The sequence below is a fragment of the Ranitomeya imitator genome, chromosome 7, assembly GCF_032444005.1.
Source record: "Ranitomeya imitator isolate aRanImi1 chromosome 7, aRanImi1.pri, whole genome shotgun sequence".
In the NCBI taxonomy this organism is placed as follows: domain Eukaryota; kingdom Metazoa; phylum Chordata; class Amphibia; order Anura; family Dendrobatidae; genus Ranitomeya; species Ranitomeya imitator.
The window spans coordinates 15,253,747-15,271,366 of NC_091288.1; the positions used below are offsets into that span (position 1 = coordinate 15,253,747).

Here is a 17,620-nt window from a genome sequence, read left to right on the forward strand (position 1 = left end):
ACATTTTTGGGCACGTGACTTTTTTTATCGCTTTTTATTCCGATTTTTGTGAGGAAGAATGACCAAAAGCCAGCTATTCATGAATTTCTATTGGGGGAGGCGTTTATACCGTTCCGCGTTTGGTAAAATTGATAAATCAGTTTTATTCTTCGGGTCAGTACGATTACAGCGATACCTCATTTATATCATTTTTTTATGGTTTGGTGCTTTTATACGATAAAAACTATTTTACAGAAAAAATAATTATTTTTGCATCGCTTTATTCTCAGGACTATAACTTTTTTATTTTTTTGCTGATGATGCTGTATGGCGGCTCTTTTTTTGCGGGACAATATGACGCTTTCAGCGGTACCATGGTTATTTATATCTGTCCTTTTGATCGCGTGTTATTCCACTTTTTGTTCGGCGGTATGATAATAAAGCGTTGTTTTTTGCCTCGTTTTTTTTTTTTTTTTCTTACGGTGTTTACTGAAGGGGTTAACTAGTGGGACAGTTTTATAGGTCGGGTCGTTACGGACGCGGCGATACTAAATATGTGTACTTTTATTGGTTTTTTTTTTTTATTTAGATGAAGAAATGTATTTATGGGAATAATATTTTTTTTTTTTTTTTCATTATTTTGGAATATTTTTTTTTATTTTTTTTACACATTTGGAAAATTTTTTTTTAACTTTTTTACTTTGTCCCAGGGGGGGACATCACAGATCAGTGATCTGACAGTTTGCACAGCACTCTGTCAGATCACTGATCTGACATGCAGCACTGCAGGCTTCACAGTGCCTGCTCTGAGCAGGCTCTGTGAAGCCACCTCCCTCCCTGCAGGACCCGGATCCGCGGCCATCTTGGATCCGGGGCTCGAGCAGGGAGGGAGGTGAGGAGACCCTCGCAGCAACGCGATCACATCGCGTTGCTGCGGGGGGCTCAGGGAAGCCCGCAGGGAGCCCCCTCCCTGCGCGGTGCTTCCCTGCACCGCCGGCACATCGCGATCATCTTTGATCGCGGTGTGCCAGGGGTTAATGTGCCGGGGGCGGTCCGTGACCGCTCCTGGCACATAGTGCCGGATGTCAGCTGCGATAAGCAGCTGACACCCGGCCGCGATCGGCCGCGCTCCCCCCGTGAGCGCGGCCGATCGGCTATGACGTACTATCCCGTCCAGGGTCAGATAAGCCCAGGGCACCTCGACGGGATAGTACGTCTAAGGTCACAGAGGGGTTAATACTTTATATCATCTGCAAATAAGCAAGAGGAATCATAGGTAATTTACATTACTGAACATAGGGGGCAGTAATATACTAGTTATATTCTTGTCCATATGAGCAGTATTATAGTAGTTATATTCTTGTACATAGGGGCAGTATTATAGTAGTTATATTCCCGTACATAGGAGCAGTATTATAGTAGTTATATTCTTGTACATAGGGGCAGTATTATAGTAGTTATATTCTTGTCCATATGAGCAGTATTATAGTAGTTATATTCTTGTACATAGGGGCAGTATTATAGTAGTTATATTCCCGTACATAGGGGCAGTATTATAGTAGTTATAGTCTTGTACATAGGGGCAGTATTATAGTAGTTATATTCTTGTACATAGGGGCAGTATTATAGTAGTTATATTCTTGTACATAGGGGGCAGCATTATAGTAGTTATATTCTTGTACATAGGGGCAGTATTATAGTAGTTATATTCTTGTACATAGGGGCAGTATTATAGTAGTTATATTCTTGTACATAGGGGCAGTATTATAGTAGTTATATTCTTGTACATAGGAGGCAGTGTTATAGTAGTTATATTCTTGTACATAGGAGCAGTATTACAGTAGTTATATTCTTGTACATAGGGGCAGTATTATAGTAGTTATATTCTTGTATATAGGGGCAGTATTATAGTAGTTATATTCTTGCACATAGAGGCAGTATTATAGTAGTTATATTCTTGCACATAGAGGCAGTATTATAGTAGTTATATTCTTGTACATAGGAGGCAGTGTTATAGTAGTTATATTCTTGTACATAGGAGCAGTATTACAGTAGTTATATTCTTGTACATAGGGGCAGTATTATAGTAGTTATATTCTTGTATATAGGGGCAGTATTATAGTAGTTATATTCTTGCACATAGAGGCAGTATTATAGTAGTTATATTCTTGTACATAGGGGCTGTATTATTGTAGTTATATTCTTGCACATAGAGGCAGTACAAGAGAAGTTATACAATAGCAATAACCTATGTTGCTTGTCATTGACTTTTTATTCATTTATTTAACTAGTTTCAATCTCCATAATTTGAGTTATCGCACTTTAGGTTGCGGTGTAAAGCTGCAGATTTCAGTCTCACTTCACATGATGTTTGACATTGTGCCTACACAGTGTTTATCTGGGAGATTGACTGGTTTGGATCCCCACGTGACTGTTTATACATGCACAGTATAATGCTGCCTCTATTACCTGGGAGCTAATCTGCTCCTTATCTGCCATCGCTGTGTTGCTGGAGCCCGGTTCAGCTTGCACTTCTGTCACCGCTGTCACATTAAGCCGTGAGTTCACGATCACTGCCTTGTCCATTGATCTCGCTGCATCACTTTAATCATTTCATTGAATCGCACCTGTCAGTCTTGACCTCACGACTTGTACGTGGGATGTTCAGGGCCAGCAGGATTATACATCAAGTCTGGGCCAATCTGTCCACCTTTATGGTGAAATACAGTAAAATGAGAATTTTTCCATTGCTGGCATCGTCTTTTATCATTGTGGCTAATTGGTAGCTGATATGACTCACAGAGACCGATGGACACAGCTTTCCATAGATGATAAACACACATTATATGAAAAACATTTTTTATATACTAGATGGTGGCCCAATTCTAACGCATCGGGTATTCTAGAATATGTATGTATGTATATAGCAGCCACATAGTATATAGCACAGGCCACGACATATTCCGTGTCCCAGGGTTGGTATGAGCGCAGGACCTGTGATGATAGGGGACAGTATTATAGTAGTTATATTCTTGTACATAGGAGCAGTATTATAGTAGTTATATTCTTGTACATAGGAGCAGTATTATAGTAGTTATATTCCTGTATATAGGAGCAGTATTATAGTAGTTATATTCTTGTACATAGGGGCAGTATTATAGTAGTTATATTCTTGTACATAGGGGCAGTATTATAGTAGTTATATTCTTGTACATAGGAGCAGTATTATAGTAGTTATATTCTTGTACATAGGGGGCAGTATTATAGTAGTTATATTCTTGTACATAGGAGCAGTATTATAGTAGTTATATTCTTGTACATAGGGGTAGTATTATAGTAGTTATATTCTTGTACATAGGGGCAGTATTATAGTAGTTATATTCTTGTACATAGGGGGCAGTATTATAGTAGTTATATTCTTGTACATAGGAGCAGTATTATAGTAGTTATATTCTTGTACATAGGGGCAGTATTATAGTAGTTATATTCTTGTACATAGGAGCAGTATTATAGTAGTTATATTCTTGTACATAGGAGCAGTATTATAGTAGTTATATTCTTGTACATAGGGGCAGTATTATAGTAGTTATATTCTTGTACATAGGAGCAGTATTATAGTAGTTATATTCTTGTACATAGGGGCAGTATTATAGTAGTTATATTCTTGTACATAGGAGCAGTATTATAGTAGTTATATTCTTGTACATAGGGGCAGTATTATAGTAGTTATATTCTTGTACATAGGAGCAGTATTATAGTAGTTATATTCTTGTACATAGGGAGCAGTATTATAGTAGTTATATTCCTGTATATAGGAGCAGTATTATAGTAGTTATATTCTTGTACATAGGGGCAGTATTATAGTAGTTATATTCTTGTACATAGGGGCAGTATTATAGTAGTTATATTCTTGTACATAGGAGCAGTATTATAGTAGTTATATTCTTGTACATAGGGGCAGTATTATAGTAGTTATATTCTTGTACATAGGAGCAGTATTATAGTAGTTATATTCTTGTACATAGGGGCAGTATTATAGTAGTTATATTCTTGTACAAAGGAACAGTATTATAGTAGTTATATTCTTGTATATAGGGAGCAGTATTATAGTAGTTATTCTTGTACATAGGGGCAGTATTATAGTAGTTATATTCTTGTACATAGGAGCAGTATTATAGTAGTTATATTCTTGTACATAGGGGGCAGTATTATAGTAGTTATATTCTTGTACATAGGAGCAGTATTATAGTAGTTATATTCTTGTACATAGGGGTAGTATTATAGTAGTTATATTCTTGTACATAGGGGCAGTATTATAGTAGTTATATTCTTGTACATAGGGGGCAGTATTATAGTAGTTATATTCTTGTACATAGGAGCAGTATTATAGTGGTTATATTCTTGTACATAGGGGCAGTATTATAGTAGTTATATTCTTGTACATATGGGCAGTATTATAGTAGTTATATTCTTGTACATAGGGGCAGTATTATAGTAGTTATATTCTTGTACATAGGGGCAGTATTATAGTAGTTATATTCTTGTATATAGGGGCAGTATTATAGTAGTTATATTCTTGTACGTAGGGGCAGTATTATAGTAGTTATATTCTTGTACATAGGGGCAGTATTATAGTAGTTATATTCTTGTACATAGGGGAGCAGTAATAATAATAATAATAATAATTTTATTTATATAGTGCCAACATATTCCGCAGCGCTTTACAAATTATAGAGGGGACTTGCACAGTATTATAGTAGTTATATTCTTGTACATAGGGGCAGTATTATAGTAGTTATAGTCTTGTATATGGGGGCAGTATTATAGTAGTTATATTCTTGTACATAGGAGCAGTATTATAGTAGTTATATTCTTGTACATAGGAGCAGTATTATAGTAGTTATATTCTTGTACATAGGGGCAGTATTATAGTAGTTATATTCTTGTACATAGGGGAGCAGTATTATAGTAGTTATATTCTTGTACATAGGGGCAGTATTATAGTAGTTATATTCTTGTACATAGGAGCAGTATTATAGTAGTTATATTCTTGTACATAGGAGCAGTATTATAGTAGTTATATTCTTGTACATAGGGGCAGTATTATAGTAGTTATAGTCTTGTATATGGGGGCAGTATTATAGTAGTTATATTCTTGTACATAGGAGCAGTATTATAGTAGTTATATTCTTGTACATAGGAGCAGTATTATAGTAGTTATATTCTTGTACATAGGAGCAGTATTATAGTAGTTATATTCTTGTACATCCATGGAGTTGTCTTGGTTGAGACCACCCTATTAAAGATGTAGTAATCTGGGCTTTATAATTTGCCGTCATCACTTTATAACACACATAAAAGTTGAGTCACTTAGTAAATTTATTTGAAGGGAACCTGTCACCAGCAATATTGCCATTATCGTGCAGATATGGGCTTAATCTGCAGGTTAATAGCGTTACTATCCCATCCAGCGCCTGCACGTAGCTGAAACGCTCCAGGGAGAAAATGAGCGTTTTTGCTGGCGACGGCTCGTGCATCCTGATGGGAGTTATCCTCCAGGTGTTGTGAGTGTAGTCCTTGCTCCGCCCTGACGGACACAATGGATGGGTTCGGCACTACGGACAGCAGCGGGACATATTCAATGTCAGCAGGTGAAGGAAACGCATCCAACCTGTTCTGCCTGCGCCTGAATCGTCCGGTGAATCGCGTCCATTTGCGGCACGTGGCGGAGGATCCGTGGCTGCGGATTACAATGTGTAAAGACAAAGAGTTCAGTAACCCGGACTAATGAGATCCTCCCGATAGCACACAGCCACTTATAATAGTGCAGGAGTGTTATAAAGGGGGAATCTGATATCTTCCCTGATACCTATGTAAGTTGCATCTCAGTTCTGGAAATATCTAAAGTGAAGACATCAAGGTTCATACATCTCACCCTACTTGTGGTTCTTACTGGCGGTAATTTTGATTGCAAGTTAAAATCAATCTCTTCTTTCCTGTCTGTTGGCTGTCAGCCAAAGTTGTACCCAATTTGTAGAATAAAGGAGCAGCGCTGCACTATAAAGTATAGGGGAAATGCATTTGAAAATTTCTGCCACTTTTTAATACAATTTGTTATATTGGATAAATTATTATTTTGATAATGACCCTTTAATACTGAGTCATTTCTAAATGTTATTACATCATTGTGTAATCAGAATTATGTCATATGTTTACTTTTTATATCTGACTATTAAAGGAAATGTATTCAGTTTTAGATCCAAAACTACATCTAGATTTCAAGATGAAATTATTTTGCCTGAAGTTGCCACTAGGGGGAGCTCCCTGCTTTCTGCTTATGTATAGAGCTATCAGTATGCATTTAGCTGCAAAGCTCCCTCTAGTGGTGGCATCAGGTCAATAGGATTTTTTTAATTTTTTTTTTCCGATGACCTAGCAGCACATTTAGAGCTTTTAGAGAAACTGAATTACAAACAGTATGTCGATTCTGTTATGAGCCAAGCAAAAAATGTGGCACCTAAAATTAATATGGTGTTGAAAGGAAGTGGTTGACCACAATTTTTTTTACTGATGGTCTATCTTCATTGTCTGATGGGCAGGGCTATGACCTACAGCAAGACTACCAACCAACTGGTAATGGTGCTGGGCAGAATTTTTTGGATGCAACCGGAACACAGTAGCGCCATCTAGTGGCCATTTCCGACTACTGCAGATCCACTTTGTAGTCATTTGTATAGGTAGTAGCCAACTCCTTTAAAGATAGTTATGGATCCCCAGCCATAGGGACCTGAGTATAATTGCCCACTGTGTGAATCATTTTGATGCACCGGTGGTTTAATACTAATTGCCGCAGATTGAGAAGCGGCTTATTTCCAGCAAAGTGTCTCTCATCCAGGATGTAATGATCTGTAGATGAGTCACATCAGAATTCTCCATTGTCAGCCCGATTCTGGCATTTGTAGCTCCTATTTGCTTACATTACTACTGGAAGCCAGATTGTTTCCTGATAAAACCTGCAGATTGCCTCCTCTCGGCATGTTTACAGTGTGATAGCAAATGTGTTATGTCTGAGATGCCCCGCGCTCCATCCGAAACAAATCATATTCTGCAAAGTATTTATGTTGGAGATTCATGAATCCTGAACAGAGCAATAAACCATCACAGTCCGGATCAGAGCTCCAACAGGTTATTCATTATTTTTAGGATTTTTAAAATGATTTTACTATCATTCCTAGTGTTAACCCTTACCCAATGTACAAGAATATAACTAGTACAATACTGCCCAATGTACAAGAATATAACTACTATAATATTCTAGTACATAGGGGCAGTATTATAGTAGTTATATTCTTGTACATTGGGCAGTATTATAGTAGTTATATTCTAGTACATAGGGGCAGTATAACTACTATAATACTGCCCAATGTACAAGAATATAACTACTATAATACTGCCCCTATGTACAAGAATATAACTACTATAATACTGCCCCTATGTATAAGAATGTAACTACTATAATACTGCTCCCTATGTACAAGAATATAACTACTATACTACTGCCCCTATATACAAGAATATAACTACCATAATACTGCTCCTATGTACAAGAATATAACTACTATAATACTGCTCCTATGTACAAGAATATAACTACTATAATACTGCTCCTATGTACATGAATATAACTACTATAATACTGCTCCTATGTACAAGAATATAACTACTATAATACTGCTCCTATATACAAGAATATAACTACTATAATACTGCCCCTATGTACAAGAATATAACTACTATAATACTGCTCCTATGTGCAAGAATATAACTACTATAATACTGCTCCTATGTACAAGAATATAACTACTATAATACTGCCCCCTATGTGCAAGAATATAACTACTATAATACTGCCACTATGTATAAGAATATTACTATAATTCTGCTCCTATGTACAGGAATATAACTACTATAATACTGCCCCTATGTACTAGAATATAACTACTATAATACTGCCCCTATGTATAAGAATATAATAACTACTATAATACTGCCCTTATGTACTAGAATATAACTACTATAATACTGCTCCTATGTACAAGAATATAACTACTATAATACTGCCCTTATGTACTAGAATATAACTACTATAATACTGCCCCTATGTACAAGAATATAACTACTATAATACTGCTCCTATGTACAAGAATATAACTACTATAATACTGCCCTTATGTACTAGAATATAACTACTATAATACTGCCCCTATGTACAAGAATATAACTACTATAATACTGCCCTTATGTACTAGAATATAACTACTATAATACTGCCTCTATGTACAAGAATATAACTACTATAATACTGCCCCTATGTACAAGAATATAACTACTATAATACTGCCCCCTATGTGCAAGAATATAACTACTATAATACTGCCACTATGTATAAGAATATTACTATAATACTGCTCCTATGTACAAGAATATAACTACTATAATACTGCCCCTATGTACTAGAATATAACTACTATAATACTGCTCCTATGTACAAGAATATAACTACTATAATACTGCCCCTATGTACAAGAATATAACTACTATAATACTGCTCCTATGTACAAGAATATAACTACTATAATACTGCTCCTATATACAAGAATATAACTACTATAATACTGCCCCTATGTACAAGAATATAACTACTATAATACTGCTCCTATGTGCAAGAATATAACTACTATAATACTGCCACTATGTATAAGAATATTACTATAATACTGCTCCTATGTACAAGAATATAACTACTATAATACTGCCCCTATGTACTAGAATATAACTACTATAATACTGCTCCTATGTACAAGAATATAACTACTATAATATTGCCCCTATGTACAAGAATATAACTACTATAATACTGCCCCTATGTACAAGAATATAACTACTATAATACTGCTCCTATGTACAAGAATATAACTATAATACTGTCCCCTATGTACAATAATATAACTACTATAATACTGCTCCTATGTACAAGAATATAACTACTATAATACTGCCCCTATGTACTAGAATATAACTACTATAATACTGCTCCTATGTACAAGAATATAACTACTATAATACTGCCCCTATGTACAAGAATATAACTACTATAATACTGCCTCTATGTGCAAGAATATAACTACTATAATACTGCCCCTATGTACAAGAATATAACTACTATAATACTGCCTCTATGTGCAAGAATATAACTACTATAATACTGCCTCTATGTACAATAATATAACTACTATAATACTGCTCCTATGTACAAGAATATAACTACTATAATACTGCCCCTATGTACTAGAATATAACTACTATAATACTGCTCCTATGTACAAGAATATAACTGCTATAATACTTCCCCCTATGTACAAGAATATAACTACTATAATACTGCTCCTATGTACAAGAATATAACTACTATAATACTGCCCCCTATGTGCAAAAATATAACTACTATAATACTGCCACTATGTATAAGAATATTACTATAATACTGCTCCTATGTACAAGAATATAACTACTATAATACTGCCCCTATGTACTACAATATAACTACTTTAATACTGCTCCTATGTACAAGAATATAACTACTATAATACTGCCCCTATGTACAAGAATATAACTACTATAATACTGCCACTATGTATAAGAATATTACTATAATACTGCTCCGATGTACAAGAATATAACTACTATAATACTGCTCCTATATACAAGAATATAACTACTATAATACTGCCCCTATGTACAAGAATATAACTACTATAATACTGCCAATATGTACAGGAATATAACTACTATAATACTGCTCCTATATACAAGAATATAACTACTATAATACTGCTCCTATGTACAAGAATATAACTACTATAATACTGCCCCCTATGTGCAAGAATATAACTACTATAATACTGCCACTATGTATAAGAATATTACTATAATACTGCTCCTATGTACAAGAATATAACTACTATAATACTGCTCCTATGTACAAGAATATAACTACTATAATACTGCTCCTATGTACAAGAATATACAGTAACTAGTATAATACTGCCCCCTATGTGCAAGAATATAACTACTATAATACTGCCACTATGTATAAGAATATTACTATAATACTGCTCCTATGTACAAGAATATAACTACTATAATACTGCTCCTTTGTACAAGAATATAACTACTATAATACTGCCACTATGTATAAGAAGATAACTACTATAATACTGTCACTGTGTATAAGAATATAACTGCTATAATACTGTCCCTATGTTTTATGGTCTTGAACCATGTTACGCTGTATCTGTTACATTACGGGTCGGTGCGCCGGTTTATGACTACGGTAGATGAATGCGCTGTATACTCATCAGCTGACCCTCCGTTACTTTGTGCTTGGAGGTGTTTGTGTAATGAGAGGTGCAGGTACTCGTGGCGGAATGATTTCTGCAGTGGAGCTGAATGTCCCCCCTGGGACCCCCACTGATACTGTGTGGAGGCTGAAGGCCATAGTGACTCATTGTGTCTTTTTGGGGTCACAACCCGTGAAGCGTCAGCAGCGCTGTGAATCCGGACTGATTGATTGCTGATTATTTCCTTCCTAATAACTGTGATGCGCGTGCGGCTCTGCTATGTGAGGGCGCAGTGTGTGGCGGTGCTATGTGAGGGCGCAGTGCACGGCAGTGCTATGTGAGGGCGCAGTGTGTGGCGGTGCTATGTGAGGGCGCAGTGTGTGGCGGTGCTATGTGAGGGCACAGTGTGCAGTTCTGCTATGAGAGGGCACAGTGTGCGGCTCTGCTATGTGAGGGCAGTGTGCGGCTCTGCTATGTGAGGGCGCAGTGTGTGGCGGTGCTATGTGAGGGCACAGTGTGCGGCGGTGCTATGTGAGGGCGCAGTGTGCGGCGGTGCTATGTGAGGGCAGTGTGCGGCTCTGCTATGTGAGGGCGCAGTGTGCGGCGGTGCTATGTGAGGGCGCAGTGTGCGGCGGTGCTATGTGAGGGCGCAGTGTGTGGCGGTGCTATGTGAGGGCACAGTGTGCAGTTCTGCTATGAGAGGGCACAGTGTGCGGCTCTGCTATGTGAGGGCAGTGTGCGGCTCTGCTATGTGAGGGCGCAGTGTGTGGCGGTGCTATGTGAGGGCACAGTGTGCGGCGGTGCTATGTGAGGGCGCAGTGTGCGGCGGTGCTATGCTCTGCACTGTTTCTTAGCATACTGATACAATTAACAGGATTGTTTTATGGAGGGTCCTGGGTACAATAATTCCTCTTCTCCCACTCATCGCAGAAAATAAATCCATTAATGCAGACAGGGAAATGCGAAGGCGTCCGCTGCGGATTTTTATCGCCTCTTTATGTCCAGTATTAGTGCAGTGTGAGATTTGGGGGTTTAACCAATTGGTTGCTATGAGCCAGACGCTGAAGAGGAGATGTCACCGCTGACGTCAGCACGTACATCGAGGCTGGAGGATAAAGTCTTATGAGGCCGATGGTATTTGGGTGGACTGCAGCCATTTATCGATTGTATGACATTACAGCCCCGATTTAGGACTTTTAGAGTTGTTCATCCTGAGCAGCCTAGTTCATAAACACAATACTGGAGCTGCTCAAATACTTGACACAACATTGACAACCTGTCACGCTCGCGCCCAGACTGGATGGCGCGGGCGTCCGGGGGTGTGCCCCCACTGGACCACAGACCAGACTACCCTGGAAGGGTAACTAAGTAGCTTCCTAGGTGTTTGCTGGAGCCTCTGATGGTGAGGTCAGACTTGTGCGTCAGGAAGCTACCAGGTGCCACTCCAGGATGATGTCTGCTGTGGCTGCTGATCCCACCGGGGAACGGAACATAGACAGGCAAGCGGGCACGGCTGGCACTCTGGCAAACAGGCGGGCACGGCCAAGATACAGGCAGGCAGACGGGTACAACAGACACCGGCAGGCAGGCGGGCACGGCTGGCTCTCTGGTTGGCAGGCAGGTACGGGTGGCTCTCTGGCAGGACAGGCGGACAAGGCTGGTACACTGGAAGAACCGTTAGGGACTGGTCTGCAGACAGGTATGAAAAACAGGTAAGAACCTGTTCAGACAGGAGGATTTATGAATAGGTAGAGAAAGACCACAAGAGCTGATGCAGAGCAGAAGCACGGGAGCTAGAGCCAAGAACAGAGACGCAGGAGGCGGAGCCAAGAGCAGGAGGCGGAGCCAAGCACGGAAATGCAGGAGGCAGAGCCAAGAACAGGAGGCGGAGCCAAGTGCAGAGACGCAGGAGGCAGAGCCAAAAGCAGAAGGCGGAGCCAAGAGCAGATACGGAGGAGGCGGAGCAGGGAGGAACCGCAAGAAGCGGAGCAAGGTAGAACCACAAGGAGCCACAGAGCAAAGCAACAGAGTGCAGAGCTGACAGCAGAGCAAAGTCAGAGTGCAGAGCTAAGCTACAGAGAGCAGAGCCGAGAGCAAAGCCACAGAGTGCAGAGCTGAGAGCAAAGTCAGAGGGCAGAGATGAGTGCAAAACCACAGAGTGCAGAGCAAGGTCACAGAATGCAGAGCAAGGAGCAAAGCAAGGTCGCAGAGAGCAGATCCGAAAGCAGAGCAAAGCAAGACACAGAGTGCAGAGCTGAAAGCAGAGCAAAGCCACAGAGTGCAGAGCAGAGCAAAGTAAGACACAGAGTACGCACAGCAGAGAAAGCAAACCAAGACGGATATAAACGAACACAGGAACAGGACTAGACTAAGAGTCAGGAACGAGACAAGGCACAGAAACACGGACACAAGCCAGGGTACGACGCCCCACTGGGTGGCTACACAAGGACACAGACCAGGGTACGACGCCCCACTGGGTGGCTATACAAGGACACAGACCAGGGTACGACGCCCCACTGAGTGGCTACACAGAACACAGACCAGGGTACGACGCCCCACTGGGTGGCTACACAAGGACACAGACCAGGGTACGACGCCCCACTGGGTGGCTACACAGAACACAGACCAGGGTACGACGCCCCACTGGGTGGCTACACAGGACACAGACCAGGGTACGACGCCCCACTGGGTGGCTACACAGGACACAGACCAGGGTACGACGCCCCACTGGGTGGCTACACAAGAACACAGACCAGGGTACAACGCCCCACTGGGTGGCTACACAAGAACACAGACCAGGGTACAACGCCCCACTGGGTGGCTACACAAGAACACAGACCAGGGTACAACGCCCCACTTGGTGGCTACACAAGAACACAGACCAGGGTACAACGCCCCACTTGGTGGCTACACAAGAACACAGACCAGGGTACAACGCCCCACTGGGTGGCTACACAAGAACACAGACCAGGGTACAACGCCCCACTGGGTGGCGGACACAAAAGTCACAGAGACAGGGCCTGGCACCTCAGCAGCTAAGAACTGACTGAGGGAGTAAGTTGCACAGGCCCCCACCAATGGAATACAGGAAGCCTCATGGCTATTGGCCGGGGACACCTTAGCAAGGTGCACACAGTCTCAATAAGACACAGGAGTTGCCGGCGCCGCCCCCCTATGCACACAGACAGAGCATGCACAGAGCAAGCAGCAGACATGAGGCACACAGCATGGAGCAAAGTCACCACAAGGCCCAGAGAAGTAAGAGAGTTTGAGTGTGATGCAGGTGGGGGATGGGAGGCCATGCAGTGATGCCAGCAGGGTTGTTACACAGCCAAGGTCTGTGACGATTCTGGTGTTTGTTCACAAGTTTCTGGTTTCTATAGTCCAATGTATTTTAAGGGGTCGACCCATTAGGACATGTCCTGTCTGTTGACACTATTAGGTAATATCAACATTATGTATATTATGTATATGTATATTTTCTTACTGTGTTTTTAAGGGTCCTCGGAGCCAGACTGATGGTGATCAGCTAATTCTTTTTTTTACATATCTTCAATAAAAGGGATTGTTCCTGATTAGACAACCCCTTTAAGAAGGAGTGGACTTAAAGGAGAACTGATCATATGTTGACTATGTTGATTTCAATCCTCAGTTGTATTTATCATAGATATGGAGTAACTGTGATGATAAAGCCTCTCTGCCAATTAGATGTGTCAAAGCTTCACTTGGGGGTCTTGTTTCTCTTCCTGAGTGCTGATTGGGTGTGATCTTCCTTCTGTTATGCTACTGGCAGTATTCTAAGCCAATCAGATGCCTCATTCAATTATTGACCCCACCCATAGTTCAGAGAAGCTGCAGCTGCATCTCCCTCCTCTCCTTCCTGGCTGTTCACGAATTACTGAAATGGAATTTTTAGGAGGCAACCTAACCTTTGCAGATATCCGGAGAGGTCTACAGCTGCTAAAGGTGATGGATTTTCATATAATTTTACATATTACTGATTTATGGAAAACAAAACTAAAAGCCCCTAAAATAGGAGCAGGGAAAATCAAAGTGAACATATGAGAATGATACAAGTTTTTAGGAAAGGACTCAGCTATCCAATAACAGGAAGTGTTATCATGGGGACATGAAAGTATTGTAGAAACTGGCACCTCCACACAGGAGTAGGCAGAATTCTGAATACAGCTCTGGAAGTGATTGGAACATAGTTAATAATAATCAGTACTGTACCTGGAAAGACATGAAAATTTTTATATGGGGGTGGACACACTAATGGTGGGGGGCGAAGAGGTCAGGGGGCACCGCGGTCTCCAAAGCAGGTGGAATTGTGCATTATCATGAGATTTTGGACTGTAAAGGGCCCATGTTTTCGTATGGGGGCCCCTTCTGCCATACATGCTCACAGAGGGCGAGTGTAGAAATGATATTCCGCACCAGCGTGGGCTGAATGTGGACGGTCGGCAGCTCCGTTCGGATCCATCGTTGCATGCGGATTAATTGTTATGACAGGTTTAAAGTCGTCTCACACTGGGAGTCAATGTGGATGAGTGTCCAGATCACGCAGATCACAGCTGACAGCACTTCAATACATATCCCAAGGACAGGACACGCTGCTCCGGGGATGGCACATGTGTTCGACACTTGGGCAGGGGCACGGAACGCCTCCTTACATACCTCCCCCCTCTACCAGTGATCTTGGAAAAGACTTTGGTCAAAACTTCCCTAGAAATCTGTGCAATCACTGCAGGATGGACTCCAACATGTAGCAATGCGGATCTGTCAGCAGCAGAGAACAATGTATCCTGTCCGGAGGACCTCTTAAAGGGATCCTGCCATCTGATCCCTACTGCCCAGACCACCTGTTAGTGCAGCCGCAAATGCTTTATGCTTAGTTCAGAGAAAACACATTTTGCAAAGTCGACCGAGGAATATTTAGCCCAAGGACTTCTTCCTGCCCCGACCCTTTTGACTCACAGTCACATAAAGAGTCCTGACAATTTATTGGGGCAGGGCGGAAAGAAGCTATGGGGACCGGTCATCACAGACCCATCACCCTCAGCCGCCATTGCATCGTTTGTTCTCTATGAAACGCTGCAGCGTCAAATATCCACGGCTGCAATAACGCCACCGGTGTCTTGTTCCTGCCGCCGGTGGTTTGGGCAGCAGGAATCACATAACCGCTTCCCTGTAAGTGGTGTGAATGTTATTTTTGCTCTGATACATGTTATTTAATGAATAAAATATTTTGCAAAATAGTCATGACACAAAAAACCTCATACCGTTTTGTGTATACAGCCCCTATGCAAAACTATGTGTCTTCATAATAACAGACTACAAACAAGCCCTGTGCTGTCTGATCGCACCGTCATGTGTTACTCCATATCCGATACCCTCTCTTCTTGGGAAATTACAATGAGGAATGGAGGAAGAGGTAGCTACACCCCTAAAGACCTAGGAAGTCTGAACTACGACCGCGGCAAAGTTTTTGTCCCAAGTCTTTCATCTGAATACCCTCGGCCAAGGCAAAGCGGTGTGTTGGCACCACCCATATATGCTGTGACCCAAGTATCCTGCCATGGGCTCCTCCATGGGTCTTGGGGCTCGCGCACTTGGCACACCCTTTTCGGCAGTGCATCTAGGGGGGAATGGCTTCTACATAAGGCCAGTCTCACAAGTCCAGATAATTCCGGTACCTGAAAAATCGGTACCAGAATTATCCGTGTCCGTGTGTCCGTGAGCTCACGTAGGCCATCCGTGTGGCCATCCGTGTGGCACACGTGCGGCACACGTGTGCCGACTGGGTACCATACAGAGCGTGCAGGAGACAGCGCTAGAGATAAATGCTGTCCCCTGCATCTTGTGCTGAAGCCGCCATTCATATCTTATATATACATATTCATGACTGTAATCGGCGGCACCACGTGACCGCTCATACAGGAGAAGCTGCGGCGAGGACAGGACGCTGCGAGGGAGCCGGGTGAGTATTTAAATAACAGCGGGCGGGCGCACAGGGGGTGGGAGGGGGGTGGGGACAGGGATCTTTATTTTAAACACGAAAAAAAAAAAAAAAAGGATTTTTCATATCTTCTCTCCAGCGAACGCGGCTTCAGCACCACGTGGGGGGGACAGCGCTTACTGTAGCACTGTCTCCTGCACGGCACACGGACTGCACACGGACAGCGTCCGTGTGCGGTACGTGTTTTACACGGACCCATTGACTTTAATGGGTCCGTGTAATCCGCGCGCTCCCACGAACACTGACATGTCTCCGTGTTTTGCACACGGACACACGGTCCGTGAAAACACGCTGACATGTGCACAGACACATTGATTTCAATGTGTCTTAGTGAGTCAGTGTCTCCGGTACGTGAGGAAACTGTCACCTCACGTACCGGAGCCACTGACGTGTGAAACCGGCCTAAGGCATCTGAAGGAGGACGCCACATATAGCTGTGTGTATAAGCCGCTATCCCTGCGAATAGCGGGGTAGACACCTAACACCACCCCGAGCCCGGGCCGCCACCGACATCGGCTAATGAGCCGCCAAGCAATAGTTGTGTATAATGAAGCATCAAATCACGGAGTAAATAATAGAGAGAGAAAAATGAGGCTCATCTCATCATCTATCAGCAGCTAATTCAGCCCCAGCTGAGAACAAAGGCAGGAGCGCAGCTCCGGAGGCGCCAGGTTCTGCGTGAGTGAGGAGTACGTGACTCGGGGGTCTGCTGCTCGGAGGCATAGGACCCCACTACCGCCATATGGATGCAGAGTAGCAAGATGCCGCTTTCTACTCATTTGCAGGACTTTCCGTTCATCGGGATGCACAGCTCTGGAGATATACAGGAATGATGCAGGCGGTGGAGCTGCAGCCGCTGTCAGCTCTATATTACAGCTATAAGGCTATGTTTGTTGTGTGTTTTTTTATGCAAAGTTTAAGCTGCTTATTTTTTTTTGCATTTTTTGTTGCGTTTTTGTCAGGGTACATTTGTCTCTTGTGCATGCTGATATTTATTGCATGCATCAAACTTTATCTGATTCAACTTCTTCAGGTTTTGGCACCAAAACCTGATACCTGCACTTTTTCAGCGCTTTTGAAGCGTCTTTTGCACCATAGATTGCTTTCAATGAGTGAAAAACGCTACAAAAATGCAAAAAAAAAATGAAAAAAAAAAACGCTGAAAGATGCGACATGCTCTGTTCTGCAAAAATGCAGCTCTCGGACAAAACATGTAATTCAT

At 41.8% G+C, this 17,620-nt stretch overlaps 1 long non-coding RNA gene across 1 annotated transcript in view; it reads left to right on the top strand.

The window, feature by feature from the left end:
* Positions 1 to 2,473: 2,473 nt before the first annotated feature.
* The window catches only part of LOC138645792 (uncharacterized), a 38,816-nt gene continuing 23,669 nt past the window's right edge, over positions 2,474 to 17,620 (top strand). Inside the window, exon 1 of the long non-coding RNA XR_011314762.1 lies at positions 2,474 to 2,537. This is a non-coding gene — a long non-coding RNA (uncharacterized lncRNA). The remainder of the gene's footprint in view (positions 2,538 to 17,620) is intronic.